The sequence below is a fragment of the Cryptomeria japonica genome, chromosome 10 (genome assembly GCF_030272615.1).
Source record: "Cryptomeria japonica chromosome 10, Sugi_1.0, whole genome shotgun sequence".
Lineage (NCBI taxonomy): Eukaryota > Viridiplantae > Streptophyta > Pinopsida > Cupressales > Cupressaceae > Cryptomeria > Cryptomeria japonica.
The window spans coordinates 770,099,743-770,122,100 of NC_081414.1; the positions used below are offsets into that span (position 1 = coordinate 770,099,743).

Here is a 22,358-nt window from a genome sequence, read left to right on the forward strand (position 1 = left end):
ACTAAAGTCTTACTGCCTCAATTCTAGCTACCGATGCAAAGGTTTCATTGTAATCAATTCCTTCTTTTTGAGAATATCCCTTACACACCAATCTTGCTTTGTTTCTGATTACCATGCCATCTTCATTAAGTTTATTTTCTAAAACCCCTTTAGTTCCAATTAGATTTTTGTCTTTAGGCCGGGAAACTAATGACCAAGTGCTATTCCTTTCAATTTGTTCCAATTCATCTTCCATTGCTTTAATCCAATATTTATCTTCACATGCCTCATTAATTGATCTAGGTTCAATTTGAGAAATAAGACATACCTCCTCATTTGCCAATCTTCCTCTAGTCATAACTCCTTGAAATTTGTTTCCATTTATCTGATCTTCAGAATGATTCAATCTTACATATTGGGGTGTTTTTGCTTGATGTTGTTCTTCAGTGACTGTTGAATCTCCAGATGATGTCAGTGTAACTAGATCATCATTTTGTACCGGTGTATTCATAATAGGTCCATTTGTGATTATCTCAATTTTTGGTTCAGAGTCTGTGTACCTTGAATTTCCTCTAAACTGTTCATCAATCTTCACATTTGCACTCTCAACAATTTTCTGCAATCTCTTGTTAAAACATATATAGGCCTTGCTCTTAGATGAATAACCAAGAAATATTCCTTCATCACTTCTAGGATCAAATTTAACAATATACTCATCTCTTCTAATATAGCATTTACTTCTAAATATTTTGAAATATTTAAGAGTAGGAGTATTACCAAACCATAGTTCATGTGGGGTCTTACTAGTTTCTCCTCTGATGTGAACTCTATTGAATGTATAAATAGCTATATTGACCACTTCTCTCTAGTATATATGAGGTAGATTTACTTTTGATATCATACTTCTGGCTGCATCCAAGATAGTTATGTTTTTCCTTTCCACAACTCCATTCTGCTAGGGTGTTTAGGGTGCTGACAATTGTCTTCTGATCCCATTCACTTCACAGAATGTATTAAATTCCTTAGATGTGAATTCACCTCCTTGATTTGATCTCAAACATTTGATTTTCTTGCCGGTTTTATTTTCTACCATTACCTTGAATAGTTTGAATTTCCCAAATACTTCAGATTTTTCTCTGAGAAAAGTAACCCAACACATTCTAGAATGGACATCAATGATTAGCAAAAAGTATCTATCTCCTTGTATACTTCTAGTTCTTGTTGGACCACATAAATCAGTATGAATTAAATCAAGAACATTGTTAGAATTTTCTGGAATACTCTTGAAAGATGCTCTAACTTGCTTTCCAAATTGGCATTCCTTACATACCGGATTGTGAGGTTTAACAATCTTAGGTAAATCTCTAATTGCCTTAGTAGTACTGATTTTCACAATGCAATCAAAATTTACATGACAAAGTATTTTATTCCATAACCAACTTTCATCAATATGTGCAATCAAACATGCTTTCTCATTGTTGTTCAAATGAAAGATATTACCTCTAGTCTGATTATCAGTTGCAATTTCCAAACCATTTCTGTTTAAGATTTTGCATTTACCATTCTTGAATTGTAACTGAAATCCTTTCTCAACTAATTGACCAACACTCAAAAGATTATGCTTCAAACTTTCAACATAGTAAACATTATCAGTATTGTGCTTACCATCAAAAGATATAGTACTTTTTCCTTTGATCAAACAAGCTTTATCATCTCCAAATATTACTAGACCTCCATTGTAATCCTAAGAGGTTAATAATTTACTCTTATCTCCAATCATATGATGTGAACATCTTGAATCAATAATCCATTCATCCTTATCTTCAACTTTAGCTGCTAGGGCCTGCTCTACCAGTTGAACAGTAGGTGCCGATTGATGTTTTGTTATAGCAACAAAAGCCCATCCATTATTTGTTGGATCCTCATCAGAATCATCAGTAACTCCTTCATCAACATAATAACAAGATTTGTCTCTATTCTTCTTAATCTTGTATTTCTGATAGTCAGGGTTAAGCTTATATGTTCTTTTAGCTTCTTCTCTTAATCTTGCATGTCTATTAGGACATCTAGATGCCATATGACCAATCTTATTGCAGTTAAAACATTTAAAGGGTGCTTTACCTTCGTACTTATTTCCAATTGGACCTTTAGGCATTTTCCTTCCAAATAGTGCTTCAAGTTCTTCAAGATCTTCATTTTCTCTCCTGATTTCTTCAAGTTCTCTTGCATAGAAGGCTTTCCAATCAAATTTATCAGATAATGATGATGATGGTGCTAAAGTTGATGATGATGTCTTAAAAGCTAGATCTATCTTGATACTAGTAACATGACCAAATTCCTCAAGCTCAAAAGTTGAAAGTTTTCCATCCAAAGTGTCTCTAGATACTGATGCATTAGGCATTGTTCTTAATTCATTTATAGAAGTAACTTTCATTTTATATGCTGGTGGCAAAGCTCTTAAAACTTTAGAAACAATATCATCTTCACTTAAGGTTCCTACACAACATTGTATACCCAAAACAGTTTCATTTACTCTTTCCATAAAAGAAGAAATTCTTTCATCTTCTTCCATTTTCAAACTTTCATACCTGACCTGGAAGCATTCAAGTTTTGCAATTTTGACTATGGAATCTCCTTAATTCCATGTTTCCAGTTTGTCCCAAATAGCTTTAGCATTAGATCTATCTAACAATCCCATGACTTGCTGATCTGACAATGCGCTCAAAAGTGCTTCTCTTGCTTTGCATTCATTTTCCTCATCCTTAGACAAGGTAGGTGGATTATGTTGACCTTGAGTAGGAGTAGTATAGCCATTCTTTGTAACATCCCATATATCCTTTCCAATGAAATTCAAGTGTGTCTCCATCCTGATCTTGCATATGCCATAGTTAGTTCCATCAAGTTTCAGACTATCCTTCCTAAAATAGTTGGTAGACATTGGATCTCCTCAAGTTGTTAAACTTCTACAAAAAGAGAACTAAGCTTGGATACCAATTTTTAGGTCCCGAAGACAACTAAGAGGGTGGGGGGGTGGCATGAATTAGTTGTCTTATAAATTCAACCAAAAATTACTTAACCAAAACTTAATGCTTAATACTGGTACCAAACTTTATGTCGGTAGACAGTCTTAATAGTTAATTGCAATACCGATAAAGATTAATGTATAAAATAGAAAGATAACAACATCCACAACACATAACACCAATGTTTGTACGTGGAAACCCTGTAAGGGAAAAAACCACAGTGGCAAGCCTTACCCATAATCAAATGATACTACTGCAGATAGTATGTGTTTACAATATGCATTCTGCACATGCAGAAAGGCCAGCTGCCTAGAGCTCACTGCTCAATCACAAAATGAGTGTCACACTGACTACAATTGGATGGTTAAATCCAATAAAGATGTACTGCACAAAATAGCATCTTCATATGTTGGATTCAATACTGGTTTAGCTCTAATATGTCTTCTTCTAAACCTTCCTCCAACCTTCAGATGATGTCTGCATTTATAGCTCTGCTTATTCTCACATGTAACTTAATTCAATCCTTTTTGCATTCACATATTAATCTCACAAATGAGATCTTATATTTATACCGAAGCCTAAGACCAAATTGCGTAGGTCAGCTTTACAAAAAGATATTACAATAAAAATAATTTACAAGTAAATCAATAACTGATGGAATATCCAATATAACCTGTTAGCTTAATGCATTTACAATAACAACAAGTCATCTCCAAAGCATGTCGTGCTGATCTGGAATAGATAAGCCTATCGGTGCTTATCCTAGATCTATTGGTCGGTAACAACAAATATGCAAACTTGAATATTCCAATGAACAAATCTCCAAGATAAAGTGTCAAAACGATGTCTTCGACATAACCAGGTATTTTCCAAGTCATTTCAAGTGCCGATGAACAATATAATATGCCGGTGAACCAAATACCAGTGTTTTCTATAAGTCTTTGTCTTGGCGGTGAACATAACCAAAATCTCCAAGTGTTGACAAGTAATGACAAAACCATATCAACAATCTCTCCCTTTGGCATTGATGGCAACACAAGATGGAAAAACCATCAAAGTGCCAAAACAGAAATGCCAAAAACTAAAAACCAACAATCTCCCAAAGAGATCATTAACCAAAAATAACCAATACATAATATCATCTCACTCAAAAGTAATAATCTCTCCCCTGGGGATAAAGTCTCTCCCCCTAGGATGTGTTATCCATGTGTTTTTCCATATCAATCTCTCCCCCTTTCACATCAAATGCAAAAATAATACAAAACCAAATATAAAATACCAACTCATGCAATACCAAAGCAATAATCTCTCCCCCTTTGAGAAGTAGCTCTCCTCATCAAAGCTGGAATAAAGATTTCTATATTAATTCTGTGGGTTGATGACAAACATCAACTATGTAAGTCTCTACCGGTGGGGGTAGGACTCCAAGTTTCTCTCTAAGATACTCAAATGTTTCCTTAGGCAAAGGTTTTGTAAAAATATCTGCAATCTGCTCTTTAGTATTCACATAAACCAATTTCACTTCTTTTGCTTCAACATTCTCCTTTAGAAAGTTCAGTTTGATAGAAACATGTTTAGTTTTAGAGTGAAGTATCGGGTTCTTTGATATATCAATTGTTGTTGTATTGTCACAGTAAATAGTTATAGGTTCCTTGCAATTTACCTTTATGCTCTTCAACATTTTCTTGATCCATAATACCTGTGTACAGTTAGTTGCTGCTACAACATATTCTGATTCTGTAGTTGATAAACTTGTACAACTCCATTTCTTGCTCAACCATGAAATTAGTCCACTACCAAGAAAAAATGCTCCGTTGGTGGTGCTTTTTCTGTCATCCACATCTCCTTCCCAATTAGCATCTGTGTATGCATATATGTCAAAATTTTCATCTCTAGGATACCATAAACCAAGATTTGTAGTGCCTTGTAAGTACTGGAAAATCCTTTTCACTACTGATTCATGATTTTCTTTAGTATTACAATGAAATCTTGAAACAATACATACTGCATTCATAATCTCAGGTCTTGTTTGTGTCAAATACAGTAAACTTCCTATCATGGATTTGTATCTAGTCAGATTAATAGGTGTAGATTCATCGTTCAAAGATAATTTATCATTTGTAGTCATAGGTGTGCTTACCAGTTTACAATTCTCCATGCCAAATTTCTTTAGTAATTCCTTCAAGTACTTAGATTGACATAGGAATATACCTTTATTAGTCTGTGAAATCTACAATCCTAAAAAGAATTTTATCTCTCCAATAATAGATATTTCAAATTCTTGTTGCATTTTGTTAGAAAAATCTTTACACAAACCATCTTCTCCTCCAAAGATTATATCATCAACAAAAACTTCAATAACCAAGATGTCATCATTAGTCACTTTGTAGTATAAGTTGTTGTCTACATTACCTTTTGTGTAACCTGTTCGCATATGCACACTCCAATGAGACATTGTAGGTGATTGAAGGTTTTGTCATTGATGGCAACCTTACAATCCTATGGCACCGGCAAGGCATTACATCGGCACTAGCAAGATCAGACTCTACACTGGCACTCAGACCACTGGCACTGGCAGAGAAAGGAAGCATACCGACATAGAGGCCGACAAGATTTTTGTTGTATTATATTTTGTTTATTATTGTAAAATGACTCATATATATAAGAGATCATTATAGAACATTTGTAAGTAAGATAGAAGAATATATTTAGGCAAAATAAAGCAGACCTATTATGCGAATTATAGGTTAAGGGTTTATGTAAGAAGCAGAGAAGAAACCGGTACTGGATCTAGCATTTTAGATGCTATTCTAAAGCAGTACAAGATATTGGATTTGTATAATCCATTTTGTAAGTCAATGGGACTTCCCATTTTGCATTTGAGCAGTGAGCTCTAGGCAGTTGGCCTTCCTGCATGTGTAGGCCCCTCTTGTAATTAATATTTTCTTATTGGCCAGTAAGTGAATATTGTGGGTATAGCTCTGCTTATTCTCGCATATACCTTAATTCAATCCTTTTCATATTCGCATATTAATCTCACAAATGAGATCTTACATTTATACTTAAGCCTAAGACCAAAATGTGTAGGTCAGCTTTACAAAAAGATATTACAATAAAAACAATTTATAGGTAAATCAATAACTAATGTAATATTTGATATAACATGTCAGCTTAATGCATTTACAATAACAACGAATCATCTCCAAAGAATGTCATGCTGATCTAGAATAGAAAATCTGGTCGGTGCTTATCCTGGACCTATTTGTCGGTAACTGCAAACATGCAAACTCGAATATTCCAATGAACAAATCTCCAAGATAAATTGTCAAAATGATGTCTTCGACATAACTAAGTATTTTCCAAGTCATTCCAAGTGTCGATGAACAATATAATCTATCTGTGAACCAAATACCAATGTTTTGCATAAGTCTTTGTCTTGTCGGTGAACATAACCAAAATCTCCAAGTGTTGACAAGTAATGACAAGTGTTGACATCAATGACAAAACCATATCAACATATCCAAAATACCAACACTTGGTGCTATTCAAATCCTCTAACAAGGTGATCCATTATCTTGGATTCTAAATCTTTTAAAAAGGTTACTCCTCACAAGGTATTGTTTCTAACAAGGGATTATAGTCAATCCCTTAACTAGGTGGTCCCTAACAGGATGTGCTCTCAATAGGACTTTTTGTAAAGCTTTAATAGGCTTGGCTCCTAACAGGGTGAAGTTTAGAAGAGTTAAAATAGTTATCTTGTGAGTTTCATCTCACTGTGGTTTTTCCCATTTGGGTTTCCACGTCAAAAATATTGTGTCAAGTGGTGAATTTTTTTGTGGTTATTTTTTCTATGGTTGATTTTCTTAACTACTTAATCCACTTTGATATGTCATGATAACTAGCAGCAACGTGAAATGAAGTTTTACTTATGTCAGTAAAAGTATTTGGATGTTTGAGAGTTTCAAGTTGTTTATTGTTTTAATCTATTGTAACGGTCAACCGGTTTAGGTTGATAGTTTTATCTTGGCAATGATATTGCATTGATAGTTCTAAGTTTACTTTGAGAGATTGATTTTGAGATTGGTGAAGTTTATCAGTTTTTCTATCTATTGATTCACCCCTCCCCCTCTTAGTAGTTGACCATATCCTTGTTCTTTCATCATACCATCACAACCTCCTCATTTGTTTCATCTACTAGGGAAGTAGAGGACTGTACAAAAATACCATCATAAATGACATTTGGAGTTGACGTTGTTGGCATTCTGATACTGTTTTGTATAACTGGTAAATGGTATGGTTGTCATTGTTGGCAACATCATCTTCTTAGTCTTCATAGTTCATCGATAGTGAGTAGACTGGAAAGAAGTGAGTAGATTGGCTAATAGTAAAGAAGATCGGGTAGCGGTGAGTAGATCAACACATAAGAGGTTTACCAACTAAGAAGAGTACAGACTGGTATACAAGAGGAAATGTGCTAGATGGGTTTTTATCGGTACACCAGAAGAATCAGTAACTGAAAAATTAGTAATGTTCAGTTACAACCAGCTAAATTGGGAGTCTTCTCTAGTCAATCGGCAGACTTATCAGCATGTTCAACTATATTGATAGAGATTCTTGCATGATTTTAGAGGCATAATTTAAGGCCTGACAACAAAATTTTGAAAGGTATGTTTTGGAGGGAAAGTTGGTGATAGAATAAAAGGTCTATAAATACACATATCTCATTCTAGAGATGGTTGTTGTCAAGGTGAAAAAGGAGAATGTGAAAGTGGACACAGGGGCAGTTTAACTATAAAGCTGAATGATAGACAAATGGTAGAGTGGAGTTTCACAGAGTGGTGACTCAAGTGATAGAGGACTGACAGTGTGATAAAGATCAACAAATCAGTAGAAGGCAAAGCTGATAGTGCATTAAGGAAATCATAGCTGTGTAGAATAGACACAACCGATGCAAATCTAGTGTGATTCCTCAGTGTGATCTGACCAAGCTAATAAGTAGAAGATTTAGCAAATCATCCATTTTGTTTCTTTCTAACAACTACAACTTAAATCCCTTAACTGGGTGGACTTTAATAGGTCCCATTGTAAAAATCCCTTTACCAGGTAACATCTTGATTGATGTTCTATGTCCTTTACCCAAGATACCTTTAATAGGGTAACATAACTAGTCGACCTTGTTCAAAATCCCTTAACTGGGTGGCACTTGATAGTGCCTTTATAATCTCCTAACAAGGATGGCTCTTAACCGAGCGTACTCCAGAAGAGTACAAATTTTATGAGCTATTACTCACACCATAGTTTTCTCCCTATTGGGTTTCCACGAGATAAATCTGTGTGTCTTTGTGTATCTTCTCATGTATGTTTAATTATCTACAGTAAATGTTTACATTGGTGAATGGTAAATTAGTTCAAACTTAAAGTAAAAGTTTCAATTGGTTAAAATCAGTAATGTATTGATTCACCCCTCCCCTCTCAATACTGGTTGGGGCTAACAATTGGTATCAGAGCTCAGTTCCTCTGAAGTGAAGTGAAGGTTGACAGCTTGAGGATAAATATCATGAAAGAGTATTGGTATTAGAAGAAGATTGATGAAGCCAATGAAATCATTTCTCAGCTGAAAGAGAGACTGAGAAAATCTCTTGCAAAAAGGAAGGAATTATCTCTATAGCTAAATGAGAGTCAAGATATCATAGATCGACTCTCCAAATAGAGTGGATCTGAAGAAGCTGAAGAAGCATCCTCAGAACTCATGAAAAAGAACAAGAAGCTAACCAAAGAAATTACTCATCTCAAAAGAGAACAAGAAGGTTAGGCCTTGAGAATTACTGAGATACTGGAAGCCAGCAGAAGTGCTGATAAAAGAAAAAGGGAGGCATAAGAAGAACTGTCAAAAGATGAAAGAGTCGGGAGGCTTGCTGAAGATGCCCTGAGAGAAAATGATGCAATCATGATTGAGAAAGATCAATAAATCCAAGTTCTAACTCAAGAGAATGAATATATACTCAAACATCTGAATGACAATGCAGAAGTAAAGGAGAAGTTGATGAAGGAGATTGAACAACTCAAGAGTGAGTTAAAAACTGAGAATGAGAGAAATGAGAAACTGAGAAAGTTCAATGAAAGCTCTGAGAAGGTAGATAAATAGTTGAAAGCTCAGAGAAGAACAAAGGATACAATCGGACTTGGTTACCCCAGTTTAGGTCCTATGGAAACTGGAGAATCATCTAAATCCAAAAAGATGAAGGATGATAAAATAAATCATTTAGAAGCAAAAGGTATGAAGTCTTCCAAATTCTCTTGTAATCATTTTGGTAAGCTGGGTCATAAGACCAATGACTGTAGAAACAAACTGGTTAGTCAAAAGAAGATTTTCACCTTTGATGGTTATTGCCATAATTGTCATAAGTATGGCCACACTACTTATGAGTACAGATCTCAATCCAACAATATGTCAAATGGAAGAAGATTTAGTGGACATTGCTTCACATGCAATAAGTTTGGACACAGATCTAAAGAATGGAGGTTCAAGATAAATGTATCAAGATCATCATTCAAACTGATCAGTTCCAACAAAAGGAGCAATCAATTGAATGCCACTTGTTTCACGTGTGGTAATCTTGGTCATGTTGCAGGGAACTGTAGAATGAGAATGGGTCAGAGAAACAACTCAGGACCATGGAGGACAACTAGTATGGCATGCTTTAACTGCCATAAGATTGGCCACTTAGCCAAAGAATGTAGGAGCCGATCCTACAACCGGTTTATAGACAAGAACCGGTTTAGCAAGAAGAAAGAGAAAAATGATCTAAAAGGAAAGAAGACAACTGAAGAAATAAGATATGAGATGAAAAAGACATGGATCAAGAAGGATGAAGGAAAAGAAGGACAAGGAAATTCTGAAACCATGTCATCATCCATCGGTGATGACAGTTCCTCTTCTAACTAGGCATACTGATGACCAGGGGGAGCACATATGGTAAGATTATTCTTGAATCCCCTCATAAAATATATGGATGTGTTTATCTGTATAGTTGTGATGCATAAAAGCTTGTCTAAAAGTTCTTAATTTAAGTTTGTCTTGTGAGTTATTTATTTATGTATCGGTATCAGTAACATATAACCGGTAAAGTCAAATCGGTGTACCTTAAGTTGTGAGTTTCAAATCTAACCGTTGGATCATAGCACTAGTATATCTCCATGGATAAATAAGAAAATGTTAGCACATTTTTATTTACCTTACTTCTTGAGAACTTTCTTGAGCTCCTGTGCAATCAAAGGCGATTTAAAATTTGCCAAGCTTTGTTTGTGCAGAAAATTCAAGCAGAGTGATAGTGGTGTTTGGTATTCCCTATGAAAGGGTTTTCAACCGCATCTGAGAAAATATTGTTTGAAGGTCATCATGGAAGCACCGATATCTACTCTTGTGTTAGTTGAAGTTATCAAGGAACCCCAACCCAAATTCAAGCTGCACCCGATGAAAGTCGGTGAAATTGACAAGACCAGTGCTTTATCATCTGTGCCCTCCAGTGTATTGTTGGTAGAAGATTTTCACTCCTACATTAATTTCAAGCTCAAATAACTTGGAGACAAGTTCAATCAAAATGAGGTTGATGGGTTTTGTGACAATATTAAATTGTAAACATAATTTCTACCTCTGAAGACAAAGGGTTTGGCTAATGTTGTTCACTTTCTTGATCAGTTTCATGGTGACTAGGTTAGATATGTATTTAGTAGGGTTCATGATCAATTTCTGTGTCTAGAAGGTCATGCACCGATTAAGAGCACAAAGGAGGTGATTCAAAGAGTGACAGGGTTTAGTGCAACCGGTGAAGTATTAACCCTAAGAACGATTTCATCAACTGAAGGTACTCGGTTAACCAAATCCCGATGTGACAGTAGAGAAATGACAATCACCCATGTTGAGGATGCCTAAGTAAGATTTTCCTATGCAATGTTGGGATACAAAGTATTAATCAAGACGGATGAATAAAGTGTCGAGTGGTGCCATCCATGCTTGATATCGAATTATCAAAGAAGATGCAACATATGATATATGTGAGATGATTCAAAGTCAATTCATGGTGAACATGGAAAGAATAAAGAAGGACAAGAAGAAATCTTTCAATATGGCTCACTACTGGTATGTATATTTTTCTATGTGCAAAAATATTTTCCTGGTAAGGGTAGTGTAGTATGGTCACAAGAGAAGCCTATCATGGTTTAGATAGGTGAAATGATTAGGGATCTGGGAAATAAATTTGGAGAAGCAATGTGGGGATATTTTAAGGAATTCCAAATTAGGATGCACAAAAAAGAAAGAATTCCAACTAGAATAGTGCAAAAATACAAAGACAACACATGTTTTCTTGTAGACAGATTGTTGTATTATTCAAGCAGTTCAACCCAAATATGAGGTTGCAGCAGATCATTTTAAAATTCATATCAATATACTTCTTTCTAAACCAGTAGACTTGAAGGAAAAGAGGTTTGGAACATATGAGGAGGCAAGCTCTAAAATTAAATAGGAACTTCAAGTGCCTATCATAAAAAAAAAATTTAAGGAAAATGATTGATACCCTTGATAAGAAATATGGAGGTGAAGAATCCGGTGCCACTACCTCTGTTAGAGTAAAGTAATTAATTAACTTTGCTCTCCTCTTAAGATTTCTCTTTATGCATACATTAGTCATTTAATAATTAATATTTAATTATTAAATGCTCACACCTTAGGGTTAGGTTTTCCTTTTGGTGTTGATCTCCTTTATAAGGATTGATCTCTTGTATTATTCATATTCTTGATTCATTTTTCTCTGATAATACATCTTTTCTCTTTGTCAGAGCCAAAACCCTTGTATTCGTTCTCTCTCTTTCTCTGTGACAGGTTTCTTGCATGCAGGTTTCTTTTGGGTTCTGTGGATTTGTATTTCTCAAATCCTACATGGTATCAGAGCTCCAGACCTGCTGCTTCCTGTTCATCTTCTAAAGAATTTGGAGCTACGAGGGTTAGATCTGATTTTCCGGTTTTGGTTGCATCAGATCTGTGTGTCTTCTATTTTTTATTTTGGAATAGGGGTATTTTTTTTCGGTGCACTTTGAGCCCAAACGGACCTCACCGTTGAGCTCGTAGCGCCCAAAAACCCCTATTTCCATATAAAATTCATCCGATTTGGACACAGTTGCACCAGAAGGCAAATTTTTTTTATGCCCCAAGGCCGTACGGCCCCAGGGCACGCAGACCGAGGCAAATCCAAAAAAAAAAAAGGCTGTTTGTGTTTAACGGCGGGCGCAGCCAGTTTAAAACGCAGCGCCGCCCAGCGGCCACTGCCCGGCCGCCGCCGCCGCCAGTCACCACCGGTCGTGGCCAGGCAGCTCTCGCCACGCCGCAGGCGACGCCCGCAGCCGCCGTGCCACCCGCGCTCCGCCGCCCGCGCCTAGCCCGTGCCTTGCCCACGTGCCGCCGCCGCCGCCACTGCGCCGCCCTTGCGCCGCCGCCCCCTGCGCCCGCCCCTGGTCGCCCAGAGGACCAGGGGCTTATTTTTTTTAAGCTCTTGAGGGCTTAAAGGGCCTATTTGGGCTTTTTTGGAGCAGTTTTACTAAATCGGGTATAACTCGGGCATTTTAGCTCGGATTTTTGAATGAAAATAGGTGTTGGAAAGCTGGTTCCGAGCCCGATCTAAAAGATGCAGATCTTTTTTTCTGATTTTTCCGTTTTGCAGTGTTTTTTGCCAGTCGAAGTCAGAACAAGTTTTTTGCACTCCAGGAGCCATATCTTTTGCATACGGACTCCGTTTTTTGCAAACGAATAGGCATTGGAAAGGGGTTTCTGTGATCTTTCTAGATCTATCATTTATTTTTCCAGAATCTACACCAGGTACATTTTATTTAGTACTTTGTGTTTTCACACATCTGTCACTTACTTGGACGTTTCAGACTTGGAAATGATTTGTTTGCATGGGATGGCTTTATTTGATCTGCTTTATCAGTATTAAAGTCATTTAGTCTCAGATTTGTTAATTTGAAGAGTTATCATGGGTTTTTCTACTCACCCTTCAGTTGTATTTCTAGAACGGGGTAATTATGAGTCATGGGCAACGGGCATACTTACACACTGTAGGTGGCTTAATATTTTGCCTTATTTGTATGATCTCATACCTGAACCAGCAACTTTAGAGAGAACACTAGCTTGGGATATCATTAGAAATCACATAGTAGGAATTATTTTGTCTAGTGTTGATTCTGACACTGTGTGGGCTATATCGGGCATTGATTGTCCTCACTCACTTTGGACACGTCTTTGGGAGATCTATGGAGACCCCAGTCTTTCTCCATTCCCAAAGGATCCTGCTTCAGATTGTCCCTTACCCATTGGTTGGAGAAATAACACACCTTTTGATCATGATACTTTAAAGGAACTTCAATATTTAGACACCCTTACATATTCCGATGAATCAGAGGATTGTCTCATAGTTCCTACTCTTCAGACTGAGATTATACATGTATCAACATCATCTCTTTTTGTTCCTGATCAGTTTGATATTGCCTCTTCTTTGGCTCCTATTGATTCAGCTAAGCAGGACATCACACATCTTTCAGACATGGCTACTTGGGATTCTTATCTTGCAGGCATTTCATCTTTGTTTGTAGAGTCCTATATTGCAGACTTGGAGGATTACTTTGAGGATTTTCAGCTCCTCTTTGTTGACAGCCATATTCCAGCTGTTAGCCCACCATCATCTGTGCATTCAGAGGTTGCAGTTTTTGAGTCTTCAGTTCAGTTTGGATTTGACATCTTTTGTTTCAGTTCAGACAGAGGGATTCTTCAGCATCCTATTATGGCACACATCTTGAGACAGATTGATTCTTCTCTCTTCACAGGGTTTCTTCATCTTCGTCCTTTGGATCCATTTCTTCCCAAGGGGAGGAATATTATATGTCGCTTCAGGATCTCTTTCTGGCTTCTACCTCAGGCATCCATATGTGCGACAGGAGTTTCTTCATTGTGGGGGGGACTTCTAGTCTCTTTCTTTTTCTCCTATGGAGACCATTGTATATGTACTTATATGATAGAAGTTGTCTATGGGGGGTATCATGTTATCCACCTCCTATCCTTCTGTTATTAGTGCATTTATTTCTTTCATCTCTTTTTGGAGTAGAGTTTTTCCCATGAGGTTTTCTCTATTTCTCCACTTTACAGAGATTTGGTTGTAATTGGGTACCTGATCAGGCCTTGTTGTCGGGACCCAAGTTTACTTTCTTGCATTGTAGTTACCTTTGCTTTCTTGCACATGTTTGTAACTGCACTTTTGCTCATCTTAAGGGGGGGTGTTAGAGTAAAGGTTTTAATTTAATCATGTTGATTAAATTACCTTTATTCCTCTCTTAAGATTTCACTTTAGTTTGCATTTGTGACATTTAATAATTATATTAATTATTAAATGTCTACCTATTAGGGTTTCTTTTAGGGTTGCACAATATCCTTTTATAAGGATTCATCATTGTAATTTATCTCTCTTGAATGAATATATTTTTCAGCTTTCAGAGCACCCTTGCTTGTTTGTCTCCATCTCTTCTTTCTGTGACAGGTTATTTGCATGCAGGTGATCTTCGGGGTCTGTGAAATTGGCTTTCTCAACTTCTACATGCAAGTCTGCCCCCACTCCATTTTAGTCAGGTGTTGTTTTGTCTTCCACTTGCTCTACTCCTTCAGTAGACCCCACTTTGTACAGGCAGTTGGTTGGCAGTCTGTTGTACCTGACACATTCTCGTCCTGATCTTTCTTTTGCGGTTGGCCTTGTCTCTCGGTTCTCCCATGATCCTTCCTTCATGTTCTCTTTTCAGCATGTTTCTGTATCTCTTTTTGGAGAGGGGTTTTTTCCCACTGGGTTTTCTCCTTTACTCCACTTTATAGAGATTTTCTTGTATTCGGGTACCTCATCAGGCCTTGTTGCCGGGACCCTCTTTTGCATTGTAGTTCCTTTGCTTTTTTCTGCATTGTTTGTAGCTGCATTGTAGCTCATCTTAAGGGGGGGTGTTAGAGTAAAGTAATTAATTAACTTTGCTCTCCTCTTAAGATTTCTCTTTATGCATACATTAGTCATTTAATAATTAATATTTAATTATTAAATGCTCACACCTTAGGGTTAGGTTTTCCTTTTGGTGTTGATCTCCTTTATAAGGATTGATCTCTTGTATTATTCATATTCTTGATTCATTTTTCTCTGATAATACATCTTTTCTCTTTGTCAGAGCCAAAACCCTTGTATTCGTTCTCTCTCTTTCTCTGTGACAGGTTTCTTGCATGCAGGTTTCTTTTGGGTTCTGTGGATTTGTATTTCTCAAATCCTACAACCTCCACCGATGCAAGTGTACAAATAGGGGTCACACCTACTAAAGATGAAGAATCAATAGGTGGAAAGAGAAAAGTGACAAGGATAAAACCTAAGGGGATTGTACCAACCAAACCTACAACATATTCAAAAGAAAAGGATTTAAGTACTCCGATATCTTCACCAAGTAAAGATAGACCTATAGGAGTGACTTACACAAGAAAAAAAAAGAGTGATCCAAGGCTTAAAAAGGATGAGAAAGAAGGTGATGTCACTAACACCTTATCAAATGTGGAAATAAAGGAGGTTAGAAGAAGTGGGAGGAACAAAGCTCCAACAATTGATGAGTTGGTGCATGGGATAAAGGAGTTTGGAGGTCTGGGTGGTGTTGGAAGGAGATATTACATTAGTAATGAAGTAGACAAAAGGAAAATTGAGGATGCTTTGATTTGATACTTGCACAATTTTTGTAGGAATCCTAGTGAATTATATGGCATTATCCCATCAGACTTGCTAGATCAAATTGAAGGGAGATGGAAGACATCACTATCTACTAAAAAGGAACTCAGAATAAAAGCACTCATGGAAGTGCAACATGACTTAGACCTTGATCAAGTTTCACTAGTGGCTGAAGCATGGATTCGACACTTCAAACTAGGGAATAGAACTAGGAGAGTGGCAGTAGGAGAAGTACATGCAGAAGGTGTTACCTTGTGGAAGGAAATTATGAACCAACAAAAGAAAGCTAAAGAAGAAATTGAAAAAGATACAAAACAAGACAAAGGTGCAGCTGTCCTTGACAAATAAAAAGGTAAGGAAAAAGACTCCACTAAAGGATTTGATACTTTCATAGTTGAGGACATCATAGGAAATGTTGTGTCAGACATCCCCAATCTGACAAAGGGTATCAAACAATCGGTTCATACTTCATCAGTGAAGGAAGCTGGTAAAACTAAACTTTCCGGTCAAGATGAAGTGTTAGTTGAAGACATTACTTATGAGGATACACCTCACAAAAGCTTATTGACACCCAATCCTATTCTCTCTCAAGAAGGAAAAGAGGAAGAAAAGAAAGCAGAGGAAGGAAAAGAGGAAGAGTAGAAAGTAGAGGAAGGAAAAGAGGAAGGTAAAGAGGAAGATAAGAAAATAAAGGATAACACAGTAGTGATGAATACCCCTTCGGTAAAGAGAAAATTAGACTTAGACAATGAAAATAAAAAGAAAAAGGTAAGAATCATCACAACAACTGCCTCAGAAGTTGAGACTGGAGAAAGGGAAGAAGGAACAAAGGAGGAAGAAGAAGGTGACTAGGTTATTGATATAAAGAAACTGACCCCCAAGCAGTTGATGAAAGCCTCAGAAAAACTGAAAATCCAAGCTAAAAAGGTAAAACTAAGAGAAAAGAAAAAGAAGGCAAGAATCCTCACTTCTGCCAAAACAATTCTCTAATCTCATCCAGGACATTGCAGTTGATGATACTGCACCCATTATTGATTAGTTGGATACTCTGGTTAAAGCAACCAATTTAGAGGAAATTGATCTGGAAAAGGTTGCAGTAAGGCAATATGAAACAAAGCAAGGAGATAACCAAATGGAGTAGATAATAGTTGGAAAAGTTGTTCTTTCCAATAGAATAGAAGATGTTAAAACCATACTACAACAAGTTGGTCAACTACTGATGAAATCTTCAAATTTTCCTGCTTTAATCAAAGACTTAGAAGATAAAAGAAATCAGATTCGGAAGGAGATTCAAGATCTGGTAAGCTCTGTTGATCCTCTTAGTAGTTCAACATCAACCTTTACTGGAAAAGTCAAAATGCTCAATCATAAAATCAGAAAGTTAAAGGATGAAGAAGACAAAAGAAGTCTTAGTTTGTTAGAGCTCCAATGCTATTTAGCGCCAATTATTGTTTTCATGCAACTGAACATCAATGAAGTAGACCGCCTAATACATGCACCTAACTGTAAGATAGTTGATGATATGGAGGTCTTCCTTGCAGCCTTACATGGCCACTTCACCACTATGAAACAAATTCAATCTTCATGGGAATCTTCTTTGAAAGTGGCTCAAGAAAACTTTAAAGAGATTTTTGCTTTATTTTGACAAATTTCTTTTGGGATAGTCTTTGCCATTGATGGCAAAAGGGGGAATTTTGGAATCTTGTCAAGAACAGGGGAGCTTTGGAACTTTGGAGTTTTGTAGCAGTTTGTAGTATTTGGAACAGGGGAGAATCTTGTCAGGATCAGGGGAGCTTTGGAACTTTGGAGTTTTGTAGCGGTTTGTAGTATTTGCCACCAATGCCAAAGGGGGAGTTTATTGGCATTCTGATACTAATTTGTATGACCGGTAAATGCTATGGTTGTCATTGTTGGAAAAATCATCTTCTTAGTCTTCACAGTTCATCGGTAATGAGTAGACTGTCAAGCAGTGAGCAGATCGACAAGAAATGAGTAGACCGAATAACAGTAAAAAAGATCAGCTAGTGGTGAGTAGATTGGTAGAGAAGAGGTTCACCGACTAAGCAGAGTATAGACTGATATACAAGAGGAAATTGTCTAGACAAGTTTTGATCGGTACATTGGAAGAGTCGGTAACAGATAGACTAGTAACCTTTAGTTACAACCAGCTAAATCGAGAGTCTTCTCTAGTCAACCGGTGGACTTATAAGCATGTTCAACTATACTGATAGAGATTCCTGCATGATTTCATAGGCATAATTTAAGGCCTGACAACAGAATTTTGAAAGGTATGTTTCTGAGGGAAAGTTGGTGATAGACTAAAAGGTCTATAAATGCAAATATCTCATTCTGGAGATGGTTAGTGTCAAGGTGAAAAAGGAGAATGTGAAAGTAGACACAGGGGGAGTGTAAGAGACTGCAAAGCTAAATGACAGATGACTGGTAGAGTGGTGACTCAAGTGATAGAGGACCGGTAGTGTGATACTCAAGGATCAGTAAATCGGCAGAAGGCAGAGCTGATAGTGCATTCAAGAAATCAGAGTTGTGTAGAACAGACACAACCAATGTAGATCTAGTGTCATTCTTTGGTGTGATTTGACAAGGCAAATGAGTAGCAATTTTAGCAAATCATCAATTTGTTGCTTTCTAATAACTGTAACTTAAATCCCTTAACTAGGTGGACTTTAACAGGTCCCATTGTTAAAATCCCTTAACTAGGTAACATCTTGATTGATGTTCTAAGTCCTTTAACCAGGCTACCTTTAATAGGGTAAAGGCACTAACTGACCTTGTTCAAAATCCCTTAATCAGGTGGCACCTAACTGTGCCTTTGTAATCTCCTAACAAGGATGGCTCTTAACCGGGCATACTCCAGAAGAGTACAAATTTTGTGAGCTCTTACTCACACTGTGGTTTTCTCCCTATTGGGTTTCCACAAGATAAATCTGTGTGTCTTTGTGTATCTTTTCATGTATTCTTAATTCTCTGTAATAAATATTTATATTGGTGAATGGTAAACTAGTTCAAACTTAAAGTAAAAGTTTCAATTGGTTAAAACTGGTAATGTACTTATTCACCCCTCCCCTCTTAGTACCAGTTGGGACTAATAGAAGTTTGTGGCTTCATAGCCTTAGATGGTTTTCCAAAGTGTCTTGGTGATGGAGGAAGAGACATTAGTGAGAGTACGGGTTCTATCTTATATCCATCCATGTCGGTACTTGTGATTTTCAATTTCTTTTCTAAGTCTTTTATCAAAGTTTCTACACTTTCAAGTGCAGAGGCTGCTCTATTATGAGGAACAAAGGTATCTGTACATTGTTTTAATGCATTACAGGTGTAGCTTGTATCAATAGGAATACTAACTTCAACTCCATTATAAGGAAATTTCAAGCACTGATGGTATGTAGATGGAACTGCTTGCATTTCATGAATACATGGCCTTCCCAACAAGATGTCAAGTATGAAAGAGGAAGGTCAAGCACCTAAAAAATAATATCCCTCTCCATAGGTCCTATCTTGATTGATAATAGTACCAGATCTTTAGAGGTTCTCTCTTCTTCCTCATAAGCTTTGATTGTTATTTTCTTTGTTGGACCAATGACATGTTCAGAAAATCTCAATTGTGTCAGTAAACTGTAGGTACAAATATTCAACCCAGCGCCTCCATCTATCAAAACACATTTGACTCGGTCTTTATGGATCATAGCTTCAATGTGCAATAGCTGGTTATGTGAGTGATTCAGTGAATTGTCATCTTCTTCAGAGAAGGTGAGGTAATGAGGCAAAGTCAGGTGACCCACCATAGATTGAAACCAGTCCACATCTAAATCTTTAGGGACATTAGTAGTGAGCAAAGATTTGTCCAGGATCTCTTTATGAGAAGAAGAGATCTTAAGCAGTTAAAAAATGGAGATTTGAGCGGTAGTACGTTTCAATTGTTCGACAATGCTATAACTAGGAGATGATGCTGAAGCCAGTTGCTTAGATTTATCTGTGATCATATCTGGTAGTCTTTTTGATGAAGTCGATAGGTTTGATGTTGTTTGATTAGGAGTTGAGGAACTAGCTCCTTGGAGGGTAACCTTCTTTTGAGCACGGGTTACAGCATTTGCAGTTTGCATTTTATTTTGTTTATCATCGACTACGATCACGTCGCAATACTCAGATTGGGAAGATTCAATCATGTTGATCACATTGTCATTGTTGGCGTAGATGTAATTGAATTTGGCACATCTTTAGATTTAGAGGATTCTCCTTGTTCATAAGTAGGTAAAGGATCTTTGAAGGCTTTGTGATTTACATTAGTCGTGTGATTTCCAACAAAAAAATTTCTAGCATTGATGAGATCTTGAATCTTGTGTTTGAGTTTCATGCAGTTGTTTATTGTATAACCCTTGTTTCGATGATATTCATAGTACTTGTTTTCCCTCCACCATTTGGATTTAATTTCTAAATCATATGGTCTAGAGTTGCTAGGAAATGTGACAAGATCATTTGCCAATAAAGTTTTAAGAGCTGATTCATACGATTCTTCCAAAGGAGTGAAATTGCGTTTAGGATTTGAAAGCCAAGGCTTCTCTTTAAACCACTCTTTTGATTTGTTTGGAGGGTTTTCTACTACAGTTTTAGCTGCTTTGAGAGCTTGTGTGCCACTAGCCAAATTAAATATTATAGGTTTTGAGTTTAGTTTAACAGTGTCCACCACTCCATCATTAACAATATTCATGTTGTTATCTTTTCTATATTTCCAGTATTTGTTCTTTTCTTTTTGAACTAGGGCCTTGTTGTGTTTCTTTCCAAAGTGATATATCTCCTTTCTTTATAACAACATCTTCCATTCTAAGGGCACTATCTGCCATTTTGTTGAATGAAGGGTACAATTGCATTTGGATATTGTACTTCAATTCAAGGATCAATTTATTGACAAAGATATCCATTTTCTTAGAATCTAGAATAGGTCATGAATATCTAGAGAACATCTTTCTCCAACATTGAAAGAAGGTGAGAAAAGGTTCTCCTAATTTCTATTTTGTATTGCAAAGCTCGATCATAGTGAGTGGATGATGAATGTTATAGGAGTATTATTGGATAAAAAATTCAATTAATTCCTCAAAAGATTTAATTCCCATAGGTAGGCTTGAAAACCATTTCATAGCTTGTCCTCCTAAACTCCTCAAGAAAAGGCACATGAGATATATTTGTTCATGCATGAATTCCATACACAAAGCAAAAAATTCTCTGACATAGTCTTGACGATCTGCCTTACCGTCATATTTGTCAAAATTAGGAATATCCACTCTTGAAGGAAATGGAGGCATGTAAAGGTTCTTGTCAAACGGGAACATGCAGATTGTGTCTAAAGAATATTGAGTAGATGATTTATCCTTATTTTTCATTTCTATGATTTTAGTTTGTAAGTTTAGTACCTTATTTTTCTCTAGCCATGATAATCTTCATCATTTTTCGAAAATCTTTATCCTTGTGACAGCTATTTATGACAGCTTCTATAGGTTTAGAGGCTTTAGACTCACTAGATGAGGAATCACTGTCATTAGCATGGGTGTTGATATTGTCATAAGTATCGTGTTTAGCAGTTTCTCTTTCTTGCCTTTCTCTAGACATGGTGGGAGATAAGGATTGATAAAAATTTGGTATATTTGACGATGAAGGTTTGTTAGAGAGGGGGCCTTCCATGAAGAATGGATTCGTTTGTAATGAAAAGGACTGTCATTTACCTTAAGCAGCTTTCTTACAAGAAATTCTAGTTTGAATAGGCATTTATAACTGATGTGACTGAGAGCTAGGAGTGATGCAGATGTCAAGATCAAATTGATGCTAGTTGCTCATTTAACGTAGTGATTTTAAGAGAAGTGAGTAAGACTCAGTCTAGTTTCAGGAATGATCTATCCTATATAAGACGTGATCTAAGTAACTTAGTTTGATAAGTTTGATTGAACTAGCTGAAAGATGATCGACAAAATCATGCAACACAACGATAGGGGTACACTATCAAAATTTGTTTATGCTCAGAATTATGATGACCAAATTTATGCTTGATGTAGACTGATTAGGAAAGTATGAAAATTTTGGAAAAGTGTGTAAACAGACAAGTTTCTAGAATGACAAAATCAGAAATTCATACGACAGAGTAATAAGACCGAGACGACAATTTTGCAGCTTCCAGACGACACAGACAATTTCTCGTAGGAGTTGGTGCCTATACTCGCATGACAGTTTAGTGTTCTCCAGATGACAATCTGATGAGGATAATATTTGTATGACAATATACTTAAGGCCAGATGATAATTCTCTAAGAACAAAATGACAATTCTGAGGACCAGGATGACAATTCTGATAAGACCAGATGATAAACTAATAGGACCAATTTAGAGTTGTATGATAACAAGTATATAGCCAAATGATAATTCAGTAGAATTGTATGATAGAAGAATGAACATAGATGATATTCTGACACATACAAACTTTTGATGACTCACAGAGACTATTTTTTGACACGGACAAAGTTTTGATCACTGACAAAGTTTTGATCACTAACAGAGACTAGTTTTTG

General features: G+C 36.5%; 1 pseudogene; it reads right to left on the reverse strand.

Moving 5' to 3' along the window:
• The window catches only part of LOC131027006 (L-ascorbate oxidase-like), a 101,560-nt pseudogene that overhangs the window by 70,264 nt on the left and 8,938 nt on the right, over positions 1-22,358 (reverse strand).